A 25,789-nucleotide genomic window follows, 5' to 3' on the forward strand; every position below is an offset into this window, starting at 1 on the left:
TTCTTTTTGCCAGCATACCTCCATCAATTGCAGGTAATTACTTGTTGTATAATTATTTGGAGGTCGGCTCTGCTCCATATGGCCCTTACTGGAGGCAAATGCGTAAGCTCTGTGTTTTACAAATGCTGAGCTCCAAAAGAGCAATAGAGCAAGCAGCATGAACATATATATGAGCTATAAATTCCTCCTGCCAAGTCTACTAAGAAACTCCTAATCATCTTGCTAGGTCTAGTTCTAATATTTTTCGTCCAACCCTAGGCAGGGACGAGCTACCTTGCAGCTCCTCTTGTTTGAGTTTGAACTAGCACTGAATAGTTGTCGGATTTTTAACCCTTTGTTATATATCAGCTAGAAATTTATCGTTGAATTTTATAAATTTTTTTTTTTTTTTTTTAAATGTATGATAATTGATACCTTTAGCGTAGCTGTGTACCCAGTACCATTCCAATGGAAAATTATAACGAGGACGTAAAAGTGACATTGAGAAGTGGTGATGGTCACATAATTACGGTGGATAAAGAAGTGGCATTTGAATCGAAGGTGTTAAAAAATATAATACAAATTGCAGGAGAAGACCAATTACCTCATCAGGTGATGCCTGTTAGTACTGTATCAAAACAAACCCTAAACAAACCCTAGAAAAAATGTTTGAATACGTAGAGTACCATGTACGCAAGTCTTCTAAACCTGCCAATGTTATGCGGACATGGGATCTGAATTTCGTCACCAATGTCGATATTGACATGTTATTGAATCTAATAAAGGTAAGTATTGGTCGTTTCTTCTTTGTTATGGATAAAGTAGCATTTGCATTGCAGGTGGCCAATGTTATCTGACATTTAACACAAATTGTTTGTTTGTTGATATGTTTGTAAATTCTTTCTCACAGGGATTGCAATATTTGTATTTGCATTGCAGGCAGCAGATTGGCTGGGTGTGGATAGTCTTCTGGATTTGGCAGTTGAAGAATTGACAAGGGATCCTTGTCCAGGCCAAAGGATTGTTAAAGAAAACCGCATCATTTCATAATACCTCAGAAGACGGGCGCTGATCGACATGCGACTAATGTAATCATTAATTATTCATTTACATTTTTACCTCTTAGATTTCTCAACGACTTATAACGATCTATTAAGCATTTACGTTGCAAAATTATATTCAATCACTAAGTATATACATTTACATATTATTGTGCGTATCGTTCGTTCTATAAATGTGGCGCTTCACTTATGTCGTGTGCACCAATTAGTTTAGTGTTGGTTAAAGTGAATATTATTCTTTTCTCGGACTAGTTTCATTCTAATTTTTCCATCCCAGAAATAGAGGTTTTGTTGTACTTCTCTCATCTGTCAAGGTTGGTCTATATCCTCTGTATTATCACTTAGATCTTAAGTTTATGTTTGGAATGGTTTTGAGTTTTAGATCTAAAATGTTCACATAGGTGATTCTATTTAACTCCAATCTATAGTATTTTAATATTTTAATAGTTCAATAGTTCAGCTTATTTCCTAATAAAAAATGTATTTAACTCCCACCAGTAATATTTCAATAGTTCAGTTTCGTTTCATAATAAAAAAGTAATGCATAAATAATTTTTTTTTAAATGGAAATTATTTATAAATAGATTATAGTTAATATTAAGGGAAGCTATCTTTACACAATGAATGAGTTTAATATTGTATATAAATATTATTAAAAAGATCTGGATATTTTTATTATTATGAATAATTTTTAAATGCTACATATCAATTTTATATTACTCATCAACACTTGTCAGATGTAATTGAATTGTTTTATGTTTATTTACAAAATCTTTCTTACATGCGCATATTCATTACCATGGTCATTCATATATCAATATAAAACTGATATTAAAGTGTATTAGTTCAAGTGCTTTTAAATTACTTTAATTATACATATTTCTTTGAAAATATTGTAAATCAACCCAACCATGGTTCTATTAGCCCTTTTTTATAACTTAAATATTTTTAGCAAAAATGGCTCCCGCTGATATGATAGAAAATGTTTGTATGAACTATGATATGCAATATTATAAATATTAAAATAATAATGTGGGGAGATTTGGTCTCCATAGGTCATGTAGTCCAATTCTAGACATGACTAAGTACATCTAAAAGCTGCTCTAGACATAATTTCTTTGGGCTAAAAAAGTTATTTAATTAAACCCACTCCTCATTTAATTTCAATATTGTTTAGTTTAATTTAATATTTTTAAAATTCAATTAAATATACTAGATCCACGGTTGCTCTTAGTGTCCATCATATATATTTTAATTCAATATTTCCCATATTTCAATACAATATACAACAATAGGCGATTCTTCTATATCAATAGAAATTATTTTACCCAACAGATGAGGAGATTTGTGGTTTCAACACTCCATACCATATCATTGTTATTTTCAGATTCCTCTTTGTAGATATGATAGATGTCAGGTCCTTGCCATCGTCTCTTTTGCAAGTTTTGCCAAGTAAGATTTTTATTATGGAAAACCAACCAAGTAAAGAGGATGATTTTGTTTGGGATTTTAGTTTTCCAAAAGGAAAAATAAAACATGTTTCTCACTCAGTTGTGCATCCACTAAACAGAGAGTGAGATATATATCTACAACTTTAATGTTAGCATTCTTCATCTTCCCTCACCATATTAACTTATCATGATTGCAACCATGACATATCTTGAGTTGTTTCATCCTGGCTACAAACCCTTCACATTCTGACTCCCAATGTCCAGATAGACCCAATTCCTGTGCACTCTTCCGAATAGGGTATGGACCCCTCCATAGTGAAATGGCCTGACACGAGAAGTATATTCCTATTGTATTTAGAGTATGTATAAGATGCTCTAGGATCCTATCTTCATTTCTAGCACCTAGAATGTGGTCGATGCAAATGAGAATGTTGTGGCATGATCCAATGTTCCAAGCAAGGTGTTGTAGGAAGATCTTAGAGAATTTTTGGAAGCTGAGGGAGTAGCCAATCCATTTGCAATAGCTTCAGAGTGAGTGTATGAAATCATGGTCCTTTATGTATTTTTGTCTTATGACTAGACTTTCTTTATGTATTTTTGTCTTATGACTAGACTCCATGTTTCCATAGAAACTTGATTAATAACGCCCATCCAAAACCCCGTAGGTCTAGAATTCCCCATCCCCCCATGACCTTTGGGAGAGTGATCTTGGACATCTTAGACAGGTGAAATTTCTTATGCTCATGACTACCACCCCAAATAAAATTAGCCATAATATCATTGAGATACCAATGCTACTACCGAATTAAGCTCCAAATCTTATATTAGTAAGATTTTCCTTATTCTTAAGTTTTAACATTATTCTAGTTTTGTTTTTCAATATTTCCTCTAACTCCTTTTTTTTGCTCTATGTGTACTTTTACATAAAATACAACTAAGTGAACTTTTGTGTCAAATTTAATAAGCTCAAAGACACCTTTATTTTCTTTCATTTTATGTACTACTCATAAAGTAGCTTTAACCAGTCTAATTTTTTGTTCTTCCTTCTATTATAGTTAGGGAAAATTTTCTATGTTCACTTTCAACAAAATCACATTTATTGTTGGAAAATTTTTCAAAAAATTGAAATGTAATATTTGTTAATTTATTCTCTTTTATTAATTTAATGATTATAGAAATTTTGAATTATTTACTAAATTATTGAAAATTATATATATATTCTAACCTAGCTTTTTTTTTAAACCTTAATAAGCATTGAAATCAGTGTGAAATATTATTATATATGTTGCCTTTATATACATGAGCCATAAACCAGCAAGTGTTAAACACGGATATAATTTTTGCTATATTGATTCATAATTTTGTATTGTTTATCAAAATTTTCTACAAGTAGAGATTAGATCATTGAGAATCACTTCAAGATAGAAAATAGTCATTTATGTTGGAATATATTTAATTTATATATTGAGAATTTAAATTAAGTTATTAAGAAAACATTTTGCTATTTATCTAGTTCTAACATACATATATATTAAAAATTTTAAATTATAGATATTATTTCTCTAGATTTTATTTATATTTTAATATATAAAATATTATATAGTTTTAGTTATTTTCAAATATTTTTCAAATATATCAGTGCAGATAATATGGACATTAGGGGAAAAAGTTTGCTTTACTGACGCCTGCTCGACATATAAGAATCCAAATCTAGCATATACTCCACCACTTCCTTTCTAGGGTGGTTGAGCCTCATTGCCACAATATTCATTGCTGGGTACCTTATGTTTTCTAACTTAGAAAGAGAGAGGATGTAAATAGTGCATTTTTTGAAGAATATTTAGGTTATGAAATTTTATTATCGATATTGCTTTAGATTTATTGATGTATAATGTATTGATTTAGAATGAAAACATAAATCATTTCTTTTATTAGAAAGAAAATGAGAATTAAAATTGACAATAAATGCAGTGTTGTGTTGGAGCAACAACTTGCCAAAATTGTTTTCAAAAAAATCTAGATTATGAAGCTTTACTGTCAATATTCCCTTGCCTTCAAGTTATTTATATATAATGTATTGATTTATAATGAAAACATTTCCTTTATTATAAAGAGTAGAAAATCAAAATTCACTATTAATGCTATTTTATTAAAAATCTTAAGCATAAAAAAACACAAAATATTAGTAAATGAATCCGTTATAGCCTTAGTAAAAAATCAAAAAATTGGGTTATAAAATTTTAAAGGCTAAGAATCAAATCCCTTATTTCAGTTAAGTTTAATAAACACGACTAACACCTAATAAAAATGATATATACTCCAAATATGTTGAAAAGTTATTCTAAATCATGCTCTTTTGCATGGAGAAGACGAGCTTTATAAAATCAACCAAGAAAACAAAGAAATAAATAAATCTGTGTCTGAAATAATCCACCATTCACTGTGAAAGCAACCATCCAAAAATTGCAAAAGACTAAATTTCCTACGTCGAATTATGTAACCAAATAGTTATCTAATAGTTAGCTAAGAATGCTTCCAATGCAACGTCTCAAGTTTAATCTCTGAGGGTGCTCCTAGAATAATGGCCTAGTTTGGTACACAAACTAGATGAGTAATGGAAGCATCTTTCCTGGAATAACACTATAACACTATAGAATATCCAAAAATTCTAGTGTCGTGAATCCAAACGAGCAGAAGCTTCAGATAGAATTCTCTAAACCAACATGAATAAATATGTTTTAAGCCTTAAACCATTGAAAACCTTAAGATGAAAAATAAAATTGCATAATCATCATAGAAATATACACTAAACGAGAGTTTGTAGAAGTTTTCTTTTCTTTCATATCGAGTACGACATAAAATCATAGTGCAGGTAGGTTTGAAAGCTATCATGCGAAGATAGATTGAACAGTTCTGACAAGATAAAGAACATAGCTCAAGGTAGTTTGCTTGCTTTTCTATTAGGAACCATGTAATTATTTTTTGTTCCATCTATATAACAAAAGTTTAGGGAACTGCATGCGTCCTTCACATACTGATCATATCAAAAGTTTTGTAGCATAAAATGGTTCAAGAATTAGCCACGTGCAGGCAAATGTGTTAGCGTGCATGCATACAAGAATTTGACTAATACCACTACACTTCAAGTCGATGACTAATACCACTACACTTCAAGTCGATTACTGGAAATAACGACAAAACTGTTTTGTAGAGATTTCTATAATAGAAATCATCAGCACTGTTTCTTGACATTTCTATAATAATAAATTATCATTTTTAAATTTCAGATCTCGGGCCTCCATATTGGACCCACAATCATAGCTATTTTCTTCGCCAGCTACAGGTAATTATTCATAGAAGTCGGTAAATGAAATGTTGCCAGAAAATAGAAAAAATACATATTGCAAGGGAGATTTAAAGGTTAACAAATCCCCAAGAAAACATCAATATATTTTATTAAAAAATCAATTAGGACCTAGAAGAATATAAATCTATTATGAGAACCTGCAAGGTAGTATCATGGGTCCTGATTTCAATTGAATTTAAGCTCACGAAATCTGATAAATGACCATCATGAAGCTATCTCAAAATCATGTTAACCATTTGGCATTGGCATATCACTATACTAATATCTCATCGACAGCAATTGCGTTAGAAAAATTAAAAGAGAAGATTTGCTTATGCCAAATTGTTTTCTCAGAGCATAATTTTTCCCAATCCTTGCAGCCCATCTCCATTCAATGAACCAGAGGTCTCTCTACAATGATGATACCAGTGCTGATAGGATTCCTCCACATATTGAACCAGAGAGGAAATTATTTTATCATCTGATTAAGACATCTTCAAAGGCGAAGTAATCTAGTAAATATCTACACTGTTGAACTCTTCACATGAGTTCCAACATTGTCTAGGAGAAAGATTGGACCTCATAGCATCTTCCACCTCAGGTGTCCCTGCTGATTTACGTTTGTTGATGTCTCTCCTTGCCTTGTTCTCATCATCAGATGGAGTGGATGACTGTTATATTATTGTTTGTTCCTCAGTAATTAAAGATGGACTATGATCCGCAACATATAGAATCCTTTGTATTGCTGAAACTATCTGCTCAAAATTATAGGTATCAAACTCTGATTTTTTTCATTCCATGTAACTCGTCCAGAGAAAATATATTGACAAAAATGTGTATGACTCTAGTTAGATTTGTACTTACAGGTCATGTTTCAACATCTAATTTTTGACAAAGGTATTTGAATATCCCTCAGCTTTGCAAAGTAAAAGTCTCTTTCCCTTTCCAAGCTGTCTACCGAAAGCTTCAACTCTGTGATATACATGCCTCAATTCAACAACAGATATCATACAAATAAATATTAGAAGTTATGAGAGCCTAAACGACGCTCATGTTTCTCTAATTCCTTTGGAAAAACTCCTAACAGAAGCAATCCAGTGATGACTAGAACTGGATTGAACCAACATTTTCTATGAGACAAACAAGATGCAATATAGATCTGGAGATAAATAGGAAATAGTATGAAGAAAAATACAAACAGCAATGGGCTTTATATGAATTACACTTTTTGATCTGCTAATTTAGAACAGCTTGAACCTCTTCTGGGGTTAGAGACGGAATGTTGGACATTGAAGACCCATAAAATGGTGGTTGCGTTGAAGTTGTTTGGAATGGTGAAGACACATATTTAGTGCTACAGCACTTGACCTCGTCCTTGAATGTTTAGTACCTACATTCGCAACTAGAACTCGTCCTTGAATGTTTAGTACCTACATTCGCAACTAGAACTCGTCCTTGAATGTTTAGTACCTACATTCGCAACTAGAACTGAAGGATCATTTCACCGACAGATAGCAACTGTGGCCATTTTAGACCCAGTGTTTACTGGAGCTTCCTTCTTGTTAACTTATTTTCCACCTTTGCAAGGTTCTCTCCGTCCGAGTGCATTGTAACTAATGAAGCACATAATTAACAACCATTTAAAAATATGTTATCATTGACATGTAAACGATTATGCCCAGTGTAATGTTATAATCCCTTTGGTGTATTTCCCGTCTACTAACAGAGATAGCACCAAGCCTATATCTAACATGCTATAAACATAGCTATTAGGGAAGAGAGATATGACTACATTAACTATAGAACACAAGAGACCGTAACCATAAAAAAAGGAACACGAGATCGTAACCATAAAAAAAGTTGGTTCACGTGACGTGAGGATAGGAATTACTTTCAATTTCTTAGGTTATAGTTTTAACTTCCCTAAAATCATGATCACTATATAATGTGTGATGTACATGAACAATGTAGAGCATTCTGCACAGCTAGACTCTCCTGGTTTAGACTCTATTTGTAGAGCTGACTAGCGGGTTTTATTTCTTTTAATACAACATTGCCATTTTTATCATGGTATCAGAGCGTCAAGGGTGAGGATCCTGTACGCTGAGAGGAGGGTGCGACTAAACTGAAACCATTGCAGGTTTCAGGAGAATAAAGTGATGATTACTCAAACATACTTAACATCATAGTCTCTGATTTTAGGTTTATAGTTGCGACGACGTCACAGATAAGTGGTGTACATCTGCCATGACATCTCAGATAAGTGGTGTACATCTGCGACGATCGTGTAAACAACAAAGAGGCTCCGTGGAGGTCGAGAGAAGGCTGCACCCTAGAGAAGGTTGCAGAGGCTGACAACAGAAGGTTGTCTGAAGGCTGTGAAGGAATCCATGGTGATCTGTAGGTGTGCTGCAAGATCAAACAACATTGAAGATCAGTGATCTGTCTTTTTCATAGATCAGGGGTAAATCTAACATCTTCTTTTACGTCCAATTTTTTTTGGTTTAAATCGCCAAGATGAATAATAATATGTTTGAAGCATGCTTGAATGAGCATAACAAGCTCGATGGTTCCAATTATGCAAATTGGAAATTCAAGATGCAGACTCTGTTAAAAGTGTAGAGTGCTTGGATGATTGTAAACTAGGATGAGTCGAAGTCAGCAGCTGGATCATCATCTATCCCAGATTGGGAGAAGCGAGAAGGTAGAGAAAAGACATTGTTGAAGATGTCAGTGAAAGAATGCATCATACTACACATCAGAGAGTGTGAGACAAGTAACGAGATCTAGGGAATTCTAAAGGATCTGTATGAGATCAGGAATACAAATCATCTTATGTTTTTGAAGAGTGAGATCTTATCCCTGAAGATGGAGGAGAATGAAACAGTTGTTGCCTTCATAACAAGGATCAAAGATCTGAAGAACAAAATGGCAGACATTGGTCATATAGTTGATGATATAGAGGTTGTAACAATTACCATGAATGGTGTGACCAATGACTACCAAATGTTCATCACTGGGATAAATGCGAGAGAGAAAATCCCGAAGTTTGAAAAGCTGACAAGAATACTGATGCAAGAAGAAGAACTAAGATTGACTCTGAAGCGCCAGAGTTTCAATCTTGCATTGATGGTGAAGAAGAACTTCTTTAAAGGGAAAGGAAATCAGCAACAGCAAAACGGAGGACATTCATAGAAAAGACCGAATCAGACCCAAGGTATGCATCCGAATAGAAACAACTCTAAAATTAAATTTTTTTATTTCAGAAAAATTGGTCATATTTTTAGGGAGTGCAAGAAGAAGAAATATCATGAAGAAGAGCATAAGCAGAAATGACATGCAGGTCATCTCGCGAATGAGAATCATCTGCAGAATTTCAAATTTTTTATGGAAAAGTTTTATGAAAATGTTGATGCATACATTTGGTATGTAGATTCGGGAGCATCAACACATAAGACATGGATCAAGCATTGGTTCGAAGATTTAAATGAACTCAACGAAAGAGCACAGATTTACCTAGGTGATGATAGAAGCCATCATATCAGAGTGTGGGAAAATTTCTGCCATTCTACCTAATGGTAATGTGAAACAAATTCATAATGTCTTGTATGTGCCTGGTGTAACAAAGAACTTGATTTTTGTATCCGTGATCACAGTTCAAGTTAAAGTTGAATTTTTAAAATCTAACTGTTATATTAAGGAAGTGGTAGATGCATGAAGACAATTGCTACAGGAATCCAAATAGGAGGTTTGTGCAAGTTGGATGTAAGACCTGCACCAGTTTGAGCCTTGACAGCTATGATTTTGACTATAGAAGAGCTATGGCATCAGAGATTTGGTCATATCATCTACAATGATTTTCGGTTACTACAGAAGAACGATGATCCAGGTGGATGTTGGTGGCCACCCACTTATTCCACTTTGACCCCCAAAATTGTCTCTTTCAGTTTTTCAGTTTCCATAATTGTAGCACAATTTACTATTTTTAGCAGTTTTTCGGGTCCTAAACTTCCAGAGCCATTTTGAGGCCCTAAACGACGTTTCTTGGGAAATCTGGGAGCAACAAGGGTCCATCGACCAATGTTGCTCTTCCCAAAGTCGTAATTCTCAGATAGATATTTCTAACAAACTATTGTACATGTCAAACGGGGATTGTGTGCCAAAGTTACAACCCTGAAAAATTGATGTACCAATTTACCCAAATGAGGCCCACAATTTGGCGTTTCATCTTCTAGGGTTAGGTTTTGAGATGTTAAGGGTTTTCCATTATTTCTCAACAATAAATAGGCTTTCAAGCCTCATTGTAACATAGTTTAGAGGCATGTATCCACCACATCTCTTCTTAGAGATAAGTTGCCATCGCCCTAGCTGATCTATTTCCATTGTTGTTTGTAAGCATATTTCAGTATTTTACATTAATGAAATGAAGTATTATTTCCACTACATCTTTGTGTTTATGGTTATCTCTATAATTTTTTGTGTTCTTGTTTAAATTTGGATCAGTGGTATCAGAGCAGTCTGCTTTTTCTCTGTTTTTCTTTGCATGTCCCCAACGAGGTTGCGATATAAGGAGTTAGGGCTTGAACTAGTTGAACCTTTGGAAGACCGACCTCGTAAATCCCTACGGCCTCCCATGCTAGATGAAAAGAAAGATGAGGGGGTAGGAGGTACTATCAAAATCTTGCTCGAAGAAGCCCTTGAGGGACAAAGGAATGCAATGATGGACAACTTTTCCTAGATCCTTTAGTGGCTACCCAGAGATGATGCATCGACTTCCAGCTGCTACTCTAGAAATGCCACAACGTTTAAGGTACAAGTTAATTTTGAAATCCCCATCTTCAAGGGTCAATAGACGCAAATGCCATAGATAAATGGTTAAATCTACTGGATGGGTATTTTTCTGTTCATGAATTTTCGAGTCAGGAAGAGATTGTTTTTGCTCTTCTCAAAGCATTCCCCCACATCAAGGACTACTGGGAAACCTACTGCGAACAGAAGAATAAAAGTATGGGCTCACTATTTTCATCCGCACCCACTTGGGATTCATTTGGGGATGCTGTCAAGAAGCAGTACTACCCTGTCAAAAGCTATGAGGACAAATACATCAAATGGACCACACTGCAGCACGGAAGGGACCAAGATGTGCCAGAGTTCACAAACATTTTTCATACCCTTCGCACACAGTTGGGTATCAAGGACTCTGAGCTGCATTTAGTACTCAAATATTGCAGTTGCCTACACAGATACATCCAGGAAGAGATGGAGTTCCTAAACATCTCCTCGCTCGGCACAACGTACCGATACACTATCAAAATTGAGCAAAAGTTCAAACAGAAGAAGCGAGACTTTGGATATGCAAATACGAAGACCAAAGGACAAAGCCAAGGTGGGGTGACCCAAGACAACCGTTGAAGCCGCAAGAAAAGAACAACACCATGAAGTTGAATAAGGACATAGGAAAGTGGTGTGAGTTCCACAAGGGTCCCACTCATAACACAAGAGAGTGTCAGACCAAGCAGTCATTAGTGGCCGAGTTGAAGGCTTCAAAATCAGATGCATGTCTTGATCTTGAGTCAGAACCCGATAAGTGGAATAGCAGAGGGAAGAAGATCATTGATGCGAAGCCCAACGCCATTGTTGCCACCACCAAGATCTAGAAGAATGAGCTTGGAGATCCAGAGGAGGGGGAGCGAATTTTCCACTCACAAATGTGGGTGAAGGGTTCACCTTGCAATTCATTGTTGACAGTGGGAGCCAAAAGAACCTCTTTTCAGCAGAGGTCATGAAGCAATTAGGCCTACCAACTACCCCACACCCATAGCTGTATAGTATCAGGTGGCTTCACGAAGGACGAGATTTCAAAGTTCACCAGCAGTGTCGCCTTCCCTACAGCATCAAGCCCTTCGCAGACGAGGTATTGTGTGATGTTACACCTCTGGATATTTGTGATGTATTATTAGGCCAACCATACATGCGGAGGAAACATGTTGTGTATGAGTCAAGGCCTCACGCTGTAATTATTTCTTTGGGTAATTCATTATACGAGATACCGGAGGTAGCCCCACCTACCGCCACTTCTTTGATCACTGCTAAGAAAGGTAGCAAGCTCATCTCACAGACTAGGAAATTTATTTTCTGTCTGGTTCGATCCCAAAGTAAGGGGAAGATCATTGCCACATCCATGACCCTTGTGAAGGGTTCCTCCAGGCAGCAGTAGCAACAAAGGGATACTGTCATGAAAGAACACAGGAACAACTTCTCCTCATGCACACGACTACCACATAAGTTTCAGGTGGGCGACAAAGCTTGCTTACATCTGCAGAATGAACACCTTACAAGAGCCCATCAGAAGTGCAGACCACTCCGACATGGTCCTTACAGTGGTACCAAGCTTTTGGAGAACAATGCTTTGGAGCACAAGATTGCTCCATTCCTTGATCTACACCAAGTGTTCAATGTTGACCATCATCGACCATGCTTCCCACCATTACTAGACACATCAGAGATTGCAAACCAAGTTTAGTAGATGGAGGAACTCAACGCAATGGGGACAATTGCTTCCTAAGGGGGGAGGAATGATCCAGGTGGATGTTGGTGGATTCCCACCTATTCCACTTGGACCCCAATATTGTCTCTTTCAGTTTTTCACTTTTCGTAATTCTAGCACAATTTACTACTTTTAGCTTCCGAAGCCATTTTGATGCCCTAAACGATGTTTTTTGGGAAATCTGGGAGCAACATGGGTCCTTCGACTGATGTTGCTCTTCCCAAAGTTGTAATGCTTGGATAGATCTTTCTAACGAGCTATTGTACGCGTCAAACGAAGATCATATGCCAAAGTTATGGTCCCGAGAAAATAATGTACTAATTTACCCAAATGGGGCCAACAATTTAGTGTTTCATCTTCTAGGATTAGGTTTTGGGATGTTAAGGGTTTTCGATTGTTTCTCAACAATAAATAGGACCTTGAGCCTCATTGTAACAGAGTTCAGAGGCATGTAGCAGCCATATTTCTTCTCAGGGATAGGCTACCATCGCCCTAGCTGGTCTATTTCCATTGTTGTTTGCAAGCATATTTCAGTATTTTACATTAATGAAATGAAGTATTATTTCCATTGCATCTTTGTCTTTATGGTTATCTCTGTAATTTGTTGCATTTTTATTTAAATCCAGATCAAAGGAAATGGTAAGAGATATTCCTATGCTAAAGCAAGTACATAATGATTGTGAAGCATGTACATTAGGGAAAATGCATAGAGAAGAATTCCCTACTTGAGTAGAAAAGAAACAAGGGGATATACTTGAATTAGTGCATACAGACCTGTGTGGATGCATGCAAACAAAATCATTAGGAGGTGCTCTATATTTTTTACTATTTATTGATGACTGCACAAAGTTTTCTTGGGTATATTTCTTCAGTAATAAGAGTCACATATTTGAATACTTAAGCAGTTCAAAAACATGATTGAAAGCAAAACAGGGAAACGGATAAAAATTCTATTGTCCGATCAAGGGGGAGAATATAGGAAAGATGAGCTTATCAGGTATTGTAAATACCATGGAATATTGCAGCAGTTCATAGTACCCCATACTTCACAACAAAATTGAGTAACTGAAAAAAAGAATAGAACTCTGCTGGAATGTGCTAGGAGCATGTTTAAAGGTAAGAATCTTTCGAATGGTTTATGGGTTGAAGAATTGAATACTGCAGTTTATTGAAAAATAGGAGTCCTATAAAGAGTCTTGAGTTTAAAACTCCTTATGAAGCATTATATGGATTTAAGCCCGTAGTAAAACACTTAAGAGAATTTGGATCTAAAGCATTTGCCCATATTCCAAAGGAATATAGAAGAAAACTAGATTCGAAAGCCATGAGATGTACTTTTATAGGGTATTGTTCACAACATAAAGCTTATAGAGTATTTAATCCCTTTACTACAAGATTTTTTTTAGTAGAGATGTCATATTCCATGAGCAGGATCATGAAGAATCGAATAAGAACAATGAGGAATGGGATATCCATACTTGGTGGAAGAAGAAGAAGAAAACAATCAGGATCAACAACAGACAAAAGCAAAAGATGAATAGCAACATCAACAACAAAAATAACAGTAGGAAGAAAATAATGATCAAACAAGGTTTGAAGCTACCCCACCTCTTAGGAGATTAGGTAGGAAAGCTCAATTGCCTGCAAGATATAGGGAAAATGCTTTTATAACTAGTATGATGAATGTGGTTGAAACATATAGTTATAAATAAGAAAATGAATGTAGAGAATTGAAAACAACCATGGAATAGGAATATGAATCAATAATCAGGAACAACACTTGGGAACAAGTTGAAATTCCTAAAGGAAAGCAAACCATAGGTTGTAAATGGTTATACAAACCGCAGATTAATGCAGATGGAACCATAGAAAAATTAAAAGCTAGATTGGTAGCAAAGGGGTATTCACAAAAAGGAGGTATAGATTATGAAGACACCTTCGCCCCTGTAGCTAAACTAAACACTATTAGAATCTTAATTTCTTTAGCTACTAAGAAACATTGGATGATACTCCGACTAGATGTAAAGTCTACATTTTTAAATGGGGAACTAAAGGAGGAGGTTTATTTAGAGCAACTTGAAGGGTTTGTTTAGAAAGGGAAAGAAGATTTAGTTTTTATATTGAAGAAAGCACTTTATGGACCAAAGAAAGCACCGAGGTCTTGGTATGAAAAGATTGACTCATTTTTTCTGGAAGCTGGCTACAACAGAAGAAAAAATTACCATAATCTTTACAGCATCCAAGATGAACAATGGTGCATTGTGATGATTTCTCTGTATGTAGATTATTTGATCATTACAGGTGATGCTACATATCTGATCAAAGAAATCAAGCAACAGATGTCACAGGTATTCGAAATGAAACAACATGACGAATTAAGACATTGTTTGGGTCTTCAGATCTGGAGAAATTCAAGACAAGCATTTCTGTCCCAAGGAAAGTATGTCAAATTCATGTTAGAGAGATTTAGGATGGATCAGTGTAAGCCTGTAGCAGTCCCATTACAATAGAACATAAAACTGCAGAGTGAAGATGGCTCAAAGGAGGCAGATGCGACACTTTACAGATAGCTGGTTGGGAGTCTAATCTACCTAACCATGACTAGACCAGATTTGGCTTATGCAGTCAGCGTGCTAAGCTAATATATGTCCAAGCCACTTGAAAGCCTTTGGAATGCATCGAAAAGTGTTTTGAGGTATCTACAAGGTACTGCAGATTACAATATTATTGACACTCACTCTTCTATTGTTAGATTGATAGGATTAGCAGATTCAGATTGGGCTAGAAATGTAGATGATCACAGATCCATAATAGCTTATGCATTCAACATTGGATTTGGGGTGATCACATGGAGCAACAAAAAATAGAACATAGTCTCCTTGTTCTCAGTGGAAGAAAAGTATCAAGCCATGTGTGTAGCAATGTGTGAGACAATTTGGTTGAGGAGACTTCTCTAGGATGTCGGGCAAGAACAGATAGACACAACAATAATCAGATGTGACAATCAGAGTTCAGTCAAAATCGCTAACAATCCGATGTTCCACAAAAACACTAAATATATTGATACACAATTCCACTTCATAGGGGAGAAAATACAATATAAAGAAATCCATTTGGTATATTGTAATACATGTGATAATGTTGTAGGAATTATCACTGAGCCTCTTGGCAGGATTAAGTTTGAAATGTTTAGGGACATGTTATACATATTTGTGAACACCTTCACCATTAAGGTGGAGCGTTGAAGAAAATGGAGAATATCCTAGAATAGTGTAATTTGTTTCTCGTGACGTCAGGATAGGAATTAGTATCGATTTATTAGGTTATTGTTTTAACTTCCCTAAAACCATGATTACTATATAGCGTGTGATGTACATGAACAATGTAGAGCATTCTAAAGTGCCAAACTCTCCTAGTTTGGACTCTCTTTCATAGAGCTGACCAGTAGGCTTTATTTCTTTTAATACAACATTGCCATTTTTATTAGGCAGCACTTGCAATAATACATAAAGCATAGAAAACGACATCCCAAAAATATTTTGATACAATTAAAAGAAATGGAGACAAATGAAAAGAGGTAGTCAATAACACAACTTGGTGAAGATGTAAAAGATGCATAGAAATTTCTGAAATACGCATGCATTTAAACTGCCCACTGCTTTTGTGAGAACAATCAGTAGAGTGGCTCTACCCATTCAGATCAAGAGAAAATAAGCAGATTCAGAACGTGAAGTCATCAATGTCAGTACATACTTACAGCTCAAAAAATTAAGCTCATGTGGAGGACTTAGATAACCCAATTGTAGTATGAAATAATTAAATTTCTTTATGTATCATTAATTTCATTTCCTCTTTTAATTCATAAATCAAACTCACCCTTTCATATAAAAACAAGTCCATCTCTAATCTTAACAGAGCACAAAAACTATATGATTCATCTTGCCATATTTTTTAACATTATCAAATCAGCCCCTATGCATGTGACTTCTTTGAAAGTAAAAAACAAAGAAATTGTCATGCATATAATAATTTGTTATTCAATATTACATTATTATCATGAACTGCAGAACATGTAAATTTAAAAAGCAATTTCTCACTTCAAACCATGCAGCGTTTCTGGAGTGAGCTCTGTAATACTATTTTTTCCTTCCACCATTTTTCTTCGAGACCCCAGTCTCACCAACTCAAAATCAAAATAGAGTTACATTCACCAACTATTTTATTATAATTTCCTACTTATGAGAAGAAAGAAAAATATTGAGGACAATCATGACTTTCTAATCTTCAACTTGTTGAACACATCCTGCAGCTCTTTGTAGTTTTTGAATCATCTCATACTCATACTCTGTCTTTGCATCAAAATTCACCTGCAACTGAAACCAAAAAAAACATAATGATGTCAACAACTTTGTTATATCAAATCAAATGAAATATTGTCAGAGCTTCAAAATTGTGACCTTGTGCATGGGAATGACGTCGGGGTCTATAGTATCCATAAGTTGACAATCAAGTGCTCCAAAAGTAGACTACAAGAAACTCGAATAAGTGATTTTTTCATTCTTCTTTAAATATCCGAATGGTAGGAAAATAAAATGGTATGTATAATCTTCTCAGAATAGCCCTAAATGATCTGAGATGGAAAATCTCAGTGCTCAAGCATAACTTACATGCTTTGAATAAGGAGACCCAAATTTTCAACCATCGTTTTCTGCTTGAAATTTCATTCATAATGAATCCAGTGAACCAGGGGACTTTTCGAATCACCCTTTCAAAAGGATTGAACAACGTCACTCATGAGTCAAAATGACGAGGAATGGATGAACTGTAAAGACCCTAGTCACAAGGCCTTTTTAACCAATCTTAGTGAAAGTTATGCATTTCCCTCTCAAAACCCAAAAATGAGCATAAAGAAACTAGAAATAAAATGGAAAGATGGATCTGCATTTCTTTATAGAAAATCAAGAATAACCAATTTTTCCCTTGCTCCAATACAGAAAAGAAGAAGTATAGGGCACTAGGAAGTCCGTAGAATATTGGACCTTCATCACTCTACATCTCATCACATTAATTGAACCTTCATCACTCTGCATCTCATCACAGTAACCCTAATCCATATTACCATAAAACATGGTAGGCCCAAAAATATTGAAAAAGAAAAGATCTTCATACATCATTAAATAAACAAACAAATGGGTGATTGAATTTGTTTCCAGAGGAGCCTTTTCTCTTCCATAACTAAAGGGAAAATGACAAGTAGAAAATGAATGAGTTCTTTGATATTATTTCTCCATATCTTAAAAATTGAACATAAGCTTAAGATGAGAATATCTGCGTGCTTACCTCCTCAACTTTGAAGAGGGAGAGTTGCTTGCCATTTCATCTATTATGTATTTTGCCCAGATTCAAATAACTTCAATTGTGAAAGAAAGGGAAATTTGGCAATGTTAGTGGGGAAAATTTCATAGCAAAAAATATTTTGTATTCCATTAAATGACCTCCAAGCATAGTTTAAGGGTTTCTAGTGCATGGTGAGGGGTTTCCTTACATTCCATTTTGATAATATAGGACACAAAACAAACAACTTCAACTGAGGAACAAAGTTTGAAATCATACAAAATGTAACTGTGATATTAGAATTAATGGAGAATAGGCTATTATAGTTACGTAGTTGTGATTTTCCTTTATATAGTCATTTAGTTAAATCATACAAAATGTAACTGTGATATTAGAATTAATGGAGAATAGGCTATTATAGTTACATAGTTGTGATTTTCCTTTATATAGTCATTTAGTTCCTATTCTCCTCGAATATGATTTGTTGTCCCTAACAAATTGTATCTATTTAATATTGAAGATTAATGTGAAACCTGTGTGGTGTTTTGCTTAATGTAGCTCCTGGTGATCGTCACCTATGAGCTCCTCTTGTGTTCGTTTATCATTTCATGTCTTCCCTGTCTATTCTTGACATGGTATTAGAGCTGCAGAGTTGTCGAACGTGTATGCTGAGAGAAGGGTGCGACTGTGGAGAAATCGTTGCACAATTCGGGTGGAAAAATGCGATGATCACACTGTGGCACTTCATCCGGGATTCAATTTCAAAACTTGGCACAACGTTGCGACTCCGTGCTGAATATCTCTGAAGACCTTCATGATTCCCTAGTGTATAAGGGTATCGATCACGGAAGAAGGAAAAAAGAAGAGATGCATACATGTTTCTTTCTCTTGTGGTGAGATGCATGTTTGGGGATGTCTTGCTGCCTTGCGGTGACTATCATGTATGCATGCCGCCGAGGATGAGTCGGTGGTGTGGTGACTATTGAGATTCGCTTGATGAGTTTGAGATTAGCAAGATTTCATGCACCTTAGACTTGAGCAGTAGTCATCATTGTTGCAGTGGAAGGTGTCAGGCCTGAAGGCAAGGCAAAGAACAAAAACTCTGTGTTCCTTTCAAAGCTTGGCCATCTGAGAGAAAGCCACATTTTTTATATATTACTGATCAAAGAAGTTTCAGATCAATCGAAGCCATGGAGTGCTGCTCCTGCCTCCGCATCGAGGAGAACTACACGAGAAGGTTTGTGCTTTTGAATTTGGCATGAGAATTACTCCCAGATTAAAACACTCTTGTTTTTTGATTTAGCATGGATATGTGAACCTTCTGATTTGCTCCCTATCACAGCAAGGGTTGAAACTTTAGCCAGATTCAGTGAGATTTGAACGTAGCGGAATCAGTGAGCGTGAATTTTATGGAGGCATGTAGAGTACATGAGAACTAAATGTTCATTGTTGATGACAGGGCGTAGAGGGCATGAGAACAAGATCCTCATCTATCTTGTGAACCTGCGTTGAATTAAAGTGATATGTTGTTTTTTAATACATGTTGAGGTGGTCCCTTGCAACAAGAAGTTCAATTAATTACTACTCGGATAATTAAGGTTTTTTAATTGAAGTTTTTTTTTCAAATCTTTAATTAAAAACTTTTGGAGTTCCTTTAATTGAAGTGATCTGCATTATTTGAAGGAATTATTATTTGATATAAGGGGGGCATTTTTTTTCTAAATGAAATTCGCAGTGATAAGAAGATCTGAGGTTGTTTTTTAATTTATTGAAGTTTTTTACTCATCCAAAATTAATAATGAAATTGTTGAAGCTTATCTCAATGAGAGTAATAAGCTTGATTGTTCCAATTACACTAATTGGAAGTTTAAGCTCCACACTCTACTTGAGGGATAGAATGCCTATGACATTGCCACCAACAATAATGTCAAGCCAACTACTGCAACTGATGGATCGAATAAAGCAATTTAAGACTAGGAGAAAAGGGAGATGAAGGTGAATGTTGTTCTCAAGTTATCAGTCAAAGATTGCATCATCCCTCACATTCGGGAGTGAAAGACAATGAATGATATATGGATGATTATCAAAGAAATGTATGAGATCAAGAACACCAGTCGAACTTTGTACCTCACGAAGAAGATTCTCTCCATAAGGATGGAGGAGAATGAGTTTGTTTCTTCATTCATATCCCAGATAAAGGAGGTTAAAAATAAATTAAATGATATTGGTCAGACTGTGGCGAATGATGATCTAGTGTTGATTACTGTGAACGGCATGGTAGATGATTATTAGATGTTTATAATGGGATTGAATGCAATAGAAAAGCCTCCAGGCTTCGAAGAGCTTACTGGGATCTTGTTACAAGAAGAAGAAAGGAGATTGTCCCTCAAACCTCAAAATCGAGATCTTGCATTGATGACCAAGTTCAAGCCGAAGGGGAAAGAAGTGGTTGATCATAGGAAGGGAAACGTATCAAAGAAAAGGACACCACAATGTATGACCTTGCATAAACATGATTCTACTCCTAAATGTTTTTATTGTGCTAAGATATACCATATTTCCAAGTTTTTCCATAATAAAAATGCATACGGGGAGAGGTACACGTAGAGAATACATGCAGGTCATCTCGCTGATGTAGATTAGAACTAGGATGTCAGATTATTTATGGCTGAAACTGCACTAGCCACTGAGGAGGATGAATCATATATTTGGTTCATAGATTCTGGAGCCTCCTCACATATGATAGGTAAAAAGCAATGGTTCAAAAATTTTAGAGAATCCAACACTGGAGAAAAAATATACCTTGGAGAGGATAGAGGGTATGAGATAAAGGAACATGGATATGTCCTTGTCACTCTGCTTGATGGAAACATCAGGAATATATCTGATGTGTGGTATGTACCTGGTATTAAGAAGAACCTAATTTATGTATCAAAGATTACAGATCAGGATCTCATGGTAGAATTGTTTAAATCTTATTGTATTATTACAGACTTGTTGGACCAGAAGAAGCATATTGCTACAGGTGTTCTTATAGGATGACTCTACAAACTAGATGTGAAGAGCACACCACTGCAAGCATTGATGTCATCAGATAAGTCTGCGGAAAATTTGTTGCATAAGCGATTTGGTGGATCAATACAAAAATTCAAGACTGGGAGAAAATGGAAATGAAGGAAAAGATTCTCCTCAATTTATGAGTCAAAGATTGTGTCATCCCTCACATTCAGGAGTGCAAGATAGTGAATGATATATGGATGATTCTCAAAGAAGTGTGTCAGATCAAGAACACCAGTCGAACTTTGTACCTCACGACAAATATTCTTTCCATCAAGATGGAGGAGAATGAGTGTGTTTCTTCATTCATATCCTGGATAAAGAGGGTTAAAGATAAACTAACTAATATTGGTCAGACTGTTGCGAATGATGATCTGGCGACGATTACCATGAACAACATGACATATGATTATCAGATGTTTATAACAGGATTGAATGCAAAAGAAAAGCCTCCATGCTTTGAAGAGCTTACCGGGATCTTGCTACGAGAAGAAGAAAGGAGGTTGTCCCTCAAACCTAAAAATCCAAATCTTAAATTAATGACCAAGTTCAAGCCAAATGGGAAAGCATTGGTTGATCACAGGAAGGGAAACATATCAGGAAAAAGGACACCACAAGGTATGACCTCGCATAAATAGGATCTTGCTCCTAAATGGTCTTCTTGTGGTAAGATAGGCCATATTGCTAAGTTTTTCCATAAGAAAAAGGCAGATGGGGAGAGGTACAAGAAGAGAAGACATGTAGGTCATCTGGCTGATGCAGATTAGAACTAGGATGTCAGATTATTTATGGCTTAGATTGCACTAGCCACTGAGGAGGATGAATCAAATATTTGGTTCATAGATTCTTGACCCTCCTCACATATGACAAGTAAAAAGCAATGGTTCAGAATTTTAGAGAATCCAACAGTGGAGTAAAAGTATACCTTGGAGATGATAGAGGGTACAAGATCAAGGGACATGGAGATGTCCTTGTCACTCTGCCTGATGGAAACATCAGGAATATATCTAATGTGTGGTATGTACGTGGTATTAAGAAGAACCTGATTTCTGTATCAAAGGTTACAAATCAAGATCTCAAGGTAGAATTCTTAAACCTTATTATATTATTAAAGACTTGTTGGACTAGATGAAGCCTATTGCTACAGGTGTTCATATAGGAGGATTCTACAAGCTGGATGTGAAGAGTACACCACCGCAATAATTGATGTCATCAGATAAGTCTACTGAAAACTTGTGGCATCAGCGACTTGGGCACATCAATTCTAGCGATCTTATACTGTTGCAGAACAAAGGTATGCTGAGTGGTCTTTCTATTTTGAAAAAGTTTCATATTGATTGTGAAGAATGTGCATTTGGTAAATAGAATAGAGATGAATTTCCTACTATTAAAGATAGTAAATAAAGGGATACACTCGAACTTCTACACACTTATTTATGTGCGCCTATGCAGAAAAGATCGTTAGGTGGGGCCTACTATTTTCTAATCTTTGTCGATGATTGTACAAGATTCACATGGGCGTATTTTCTTATACTGAAGAGTCATGCCTTTGAGTATTTCAAGCAGTTGAGGAACATGATCGAAAAGTAGACAAGAAATTTCATCAGGATTCTTCGATCAGATCAAGGCGGAGAATTCAAGAAAGGGGATTTCATCAAATACTGCAAAGAGCATGGAATACAAAAATAGTTTATAACAACTTACACTTGTCAGCAACATGGAGTAGTTGAGAGGAAAAACATAACACTGGTGGACTGTGCTCACTGTATGTTGAAAGGTAAAATTCTAACTAATGGTTTTTGGGAAGAAGTTGTCAATACTACAGTGTATCTGAAGAATATGAGTCCCACTAAATGTCTTGACTATAAAACTCATTTTTAAGCGGTGTTTGGCTTCAAGCCCGCAGTAAGTCATCTTAGAGTATTTGGTTGTAAAGCTTTTGCACATGTTCCCAAAGAAAACAGGAAGAAGTTAGATTCGAAGGCCAATAAATGTACCTTCATTGGATATTGCAGTGAGTATAAGGCTTACAAATTGTTTGATCCTTCTACTCACAAGGTGTTTATTATTCTAGATGTAGTATTCCATGAACAAGTTGATGATGGAAATCTTATTCAAGATAATGAAGAATGGAATGTACCATTACTTCCACATGAGGATGTTTCAACATGGATCAATCAACAACAATAGTAACAACAACAACAACAAGATAAAGAGGAGGAAATTGAGTTCAGTTCACAAAGAGAAGAAAAAAGTAGAATAGTTGACACCCCACCATTTAGGAGACCTAGAAAGCTGAAACATTTATCAACTCAGTATAGGGATTGTGCGCTCATGACTGGTATGTTAAACATTGCAGAACCTTCTAATTTTCATGAAGCTAGTAAGAGTGTTGAATGGAAGGAAGCAATGAAGGAGGAATATGGATCTATTATTAAGAATAATACTTGGGATCTAGTAAAGCTTCCTCATGGTAAACAACCCATAGGTTGCAGATGGTTATTTAAGTTGAAATTTAAAGCAGATGGATCTATTGATAACTATAATTAACGGTTGGTTGCAAAGGGGCATTCCCAGAAACAAGGTATTGAATTTGAGGAATTTTTTTTTAAATTAAACACTATTAGATTGATTATTTCTTTAGCCACTAAGCATCATTGGAAAATACATCAATTAGATGTTAAATTTTCTTTCTTAAATGATGATTTAAAAGAACAAGTATACTTAGTGTAGCCTAAGGGGTTTGTTAAGAAGGGAGAAGAGCATCTAGTCTGTACACTAAAGAAAAATTTATATGGTTTAAAATAGGCTCCTAGATCCTGGTATGACAAAATTGATGCATTTTTTCACATGCATGGTTATAAACAGAGCAAAAAGGATCCTAATTTTTATACTGTTTTTAATGATGAGGGGCAGATAGTGTTGGTTTCCTTATATGTAGATGATCTGATCATGACAGGGAATGCAGAAAACCTAACTGAAGAAATCAAGTAGCAGTTATCACAGAAATTTGATATGAAGGACCTTGGAGAAATGCATTATTGTTTGGGTCTAGAAGTTTAGAGGGATTCAAGCCAAACTTTCTTGTCTCAGGGTAAGTTTGTTAAGAGTTTGTTGACTAAATTCAAAATGGATGAGTGCAAGGCTGCATTTGTGCCTTTACACTAGAACATCAAACTTTAGGTGAATGATGGTTTGAAATATGCAAATGCAACATAGTACAGATAATTGGTTGGTAGTCTTATTTGCTTGACTACAACGAGACCAGATCTAGCTTATGTAGTGAGTGTTTTGAGTCAGTTCATGACTCAACCTCATGAGAACCATTGGACTGTAGTGAAAGGAGTACTGAGGTATCTGCAAGGAACTTCACACTTTGGTATTTTGTATTCTAACTCATTTGATGTTAGCTTGACAGCTTATACAGACTTTGAATGGGCGGGAAATTTAGATGAGAGAAGGTCAATTATAGGTTACGCCTTTAACATTGGATCCGGGGTCATCTCTTGGTGTAGCAAGAAGCAACATACTATAGTCTTATCCTCAGTAGAAGCAGGATATCAAGCTATGTGTGCAGCAACATGTGAGGCAGTTTGATTGTGTAGACTTCTCCAAGATGTTGGGGAAGAACAGACAGAAGTTCCTACAGTTATCAATTGCAATAATCAAAGTTCCATAAAACTTGCTTACAATCCCGTGTTTCATAAAAACGCCAAGCACAGAGACACTTAATTTCGTTTTGTTAGGGAAAAGGTGTAGTCCAAATATATTTGTGTTGAATATTGTAATTCTTGTGATAATATGGTTGATATATTTACTAAGCCTCTGGGAATACTGAATTTTGAGTTGTTTAGGGACATATTAGGTGTGTTTAAGAACCCTTTCACCATTAAGGGGGAGTGTTAGAATTAATTAATAATAGACTATTATAGTTACGTAGTTATGATTTTCCTTTCTATAGTCATTTAGTTCCTATTTTTTTGGGATATGATTTATTGTTCGTAACAAATTGTATCTATTTAATATTGAAGATTAATGTGAAGCTTGTGTGGTGTCTTGCTTGAGGTAGCTCCTCGTGATCCGCACCTATGATCTCCTTTTGTGTTGGTTTGTCATTTCATGTTTTCCCTATGCTACTCTTGACATGTGACTGTATGAGACTGATATACCTTCTTTGGTCTTTGTGGGATGCATGTAAGAGACTATGACTTGGGACACTTGGAGTGTACTTTTGAGAAAAGTTACCCAACAATTCAAACTGAGAAAGAAACATACAAGTAGGTAATTGAGATAAAGAAAACAAAGTGATAAACTTATTTTCACTCGACACATCAACAAATGTGTTGATGGGATCAAATTAATAAGTTATTCACCGTGCCCCACAAAAATCCATATAGTAGGTTGCAACCATTCCTCCTAAATGCAGTGACTGGAAACAACATTCAGAGGGACCCCAAGGGCATAGAGGAAATATGCCTTGGAACATCGGAAAAAAACGATTGGCATAGATGTCAAGTGGAGAGGAGAAGAAAAAAGAAATAGTAAACAACAACAGGTTTAGTAGAGCGTCTTGGATGTTTACTACCATCGACAGTCTTCTTAGTACGGTCGTGGACCATATAGTTCATGTTGAATGGCATAGACTCCATGAAGAATTCAAAATCCCAAAGGGCATAGATGGAATATGTCATGGAACTCAAGGTAAGGATGCACACAGATCTCAAGTTTGATCTTAAGTTGGGCGTAATAATATGTGGATAGATGTTTGACGAAAACCATAAGTGTAGATGAAAAGGAGAGAGTGCATTGATTCAAAAGGAAGCCCATATAGGGATTTTATTTAATAATTATAATATTAGGTTCTAGCCTACTAGTAAATAAGTTTTATAATAATTTTATTGTTTTTTTAATATTATTAATAATGATAAATTCGATAATATATTTTATTTTATTTTTAAAAATAAATTTAATAATAAGTTCAATTTTTATATTAAAATTATTATTAGAAATAAAA

The sequence above is a fragment of the Pinus tabuliformis genome, chromosome Q (assembly GCF_031772625.1).
Source record: "Pinus tabuliformis cultivar Carrire ecotype Pingquan chromosome Q, CPIR1, whole genome shotgun sequence".
NCBI classification, from domain to species: domain Eukaryota; kingdom Viridiplantae; phylum Streptophyta; class Pinopsida; order Pinales; family Pinaceae; genus Pinus; species Pinus tabuliformis.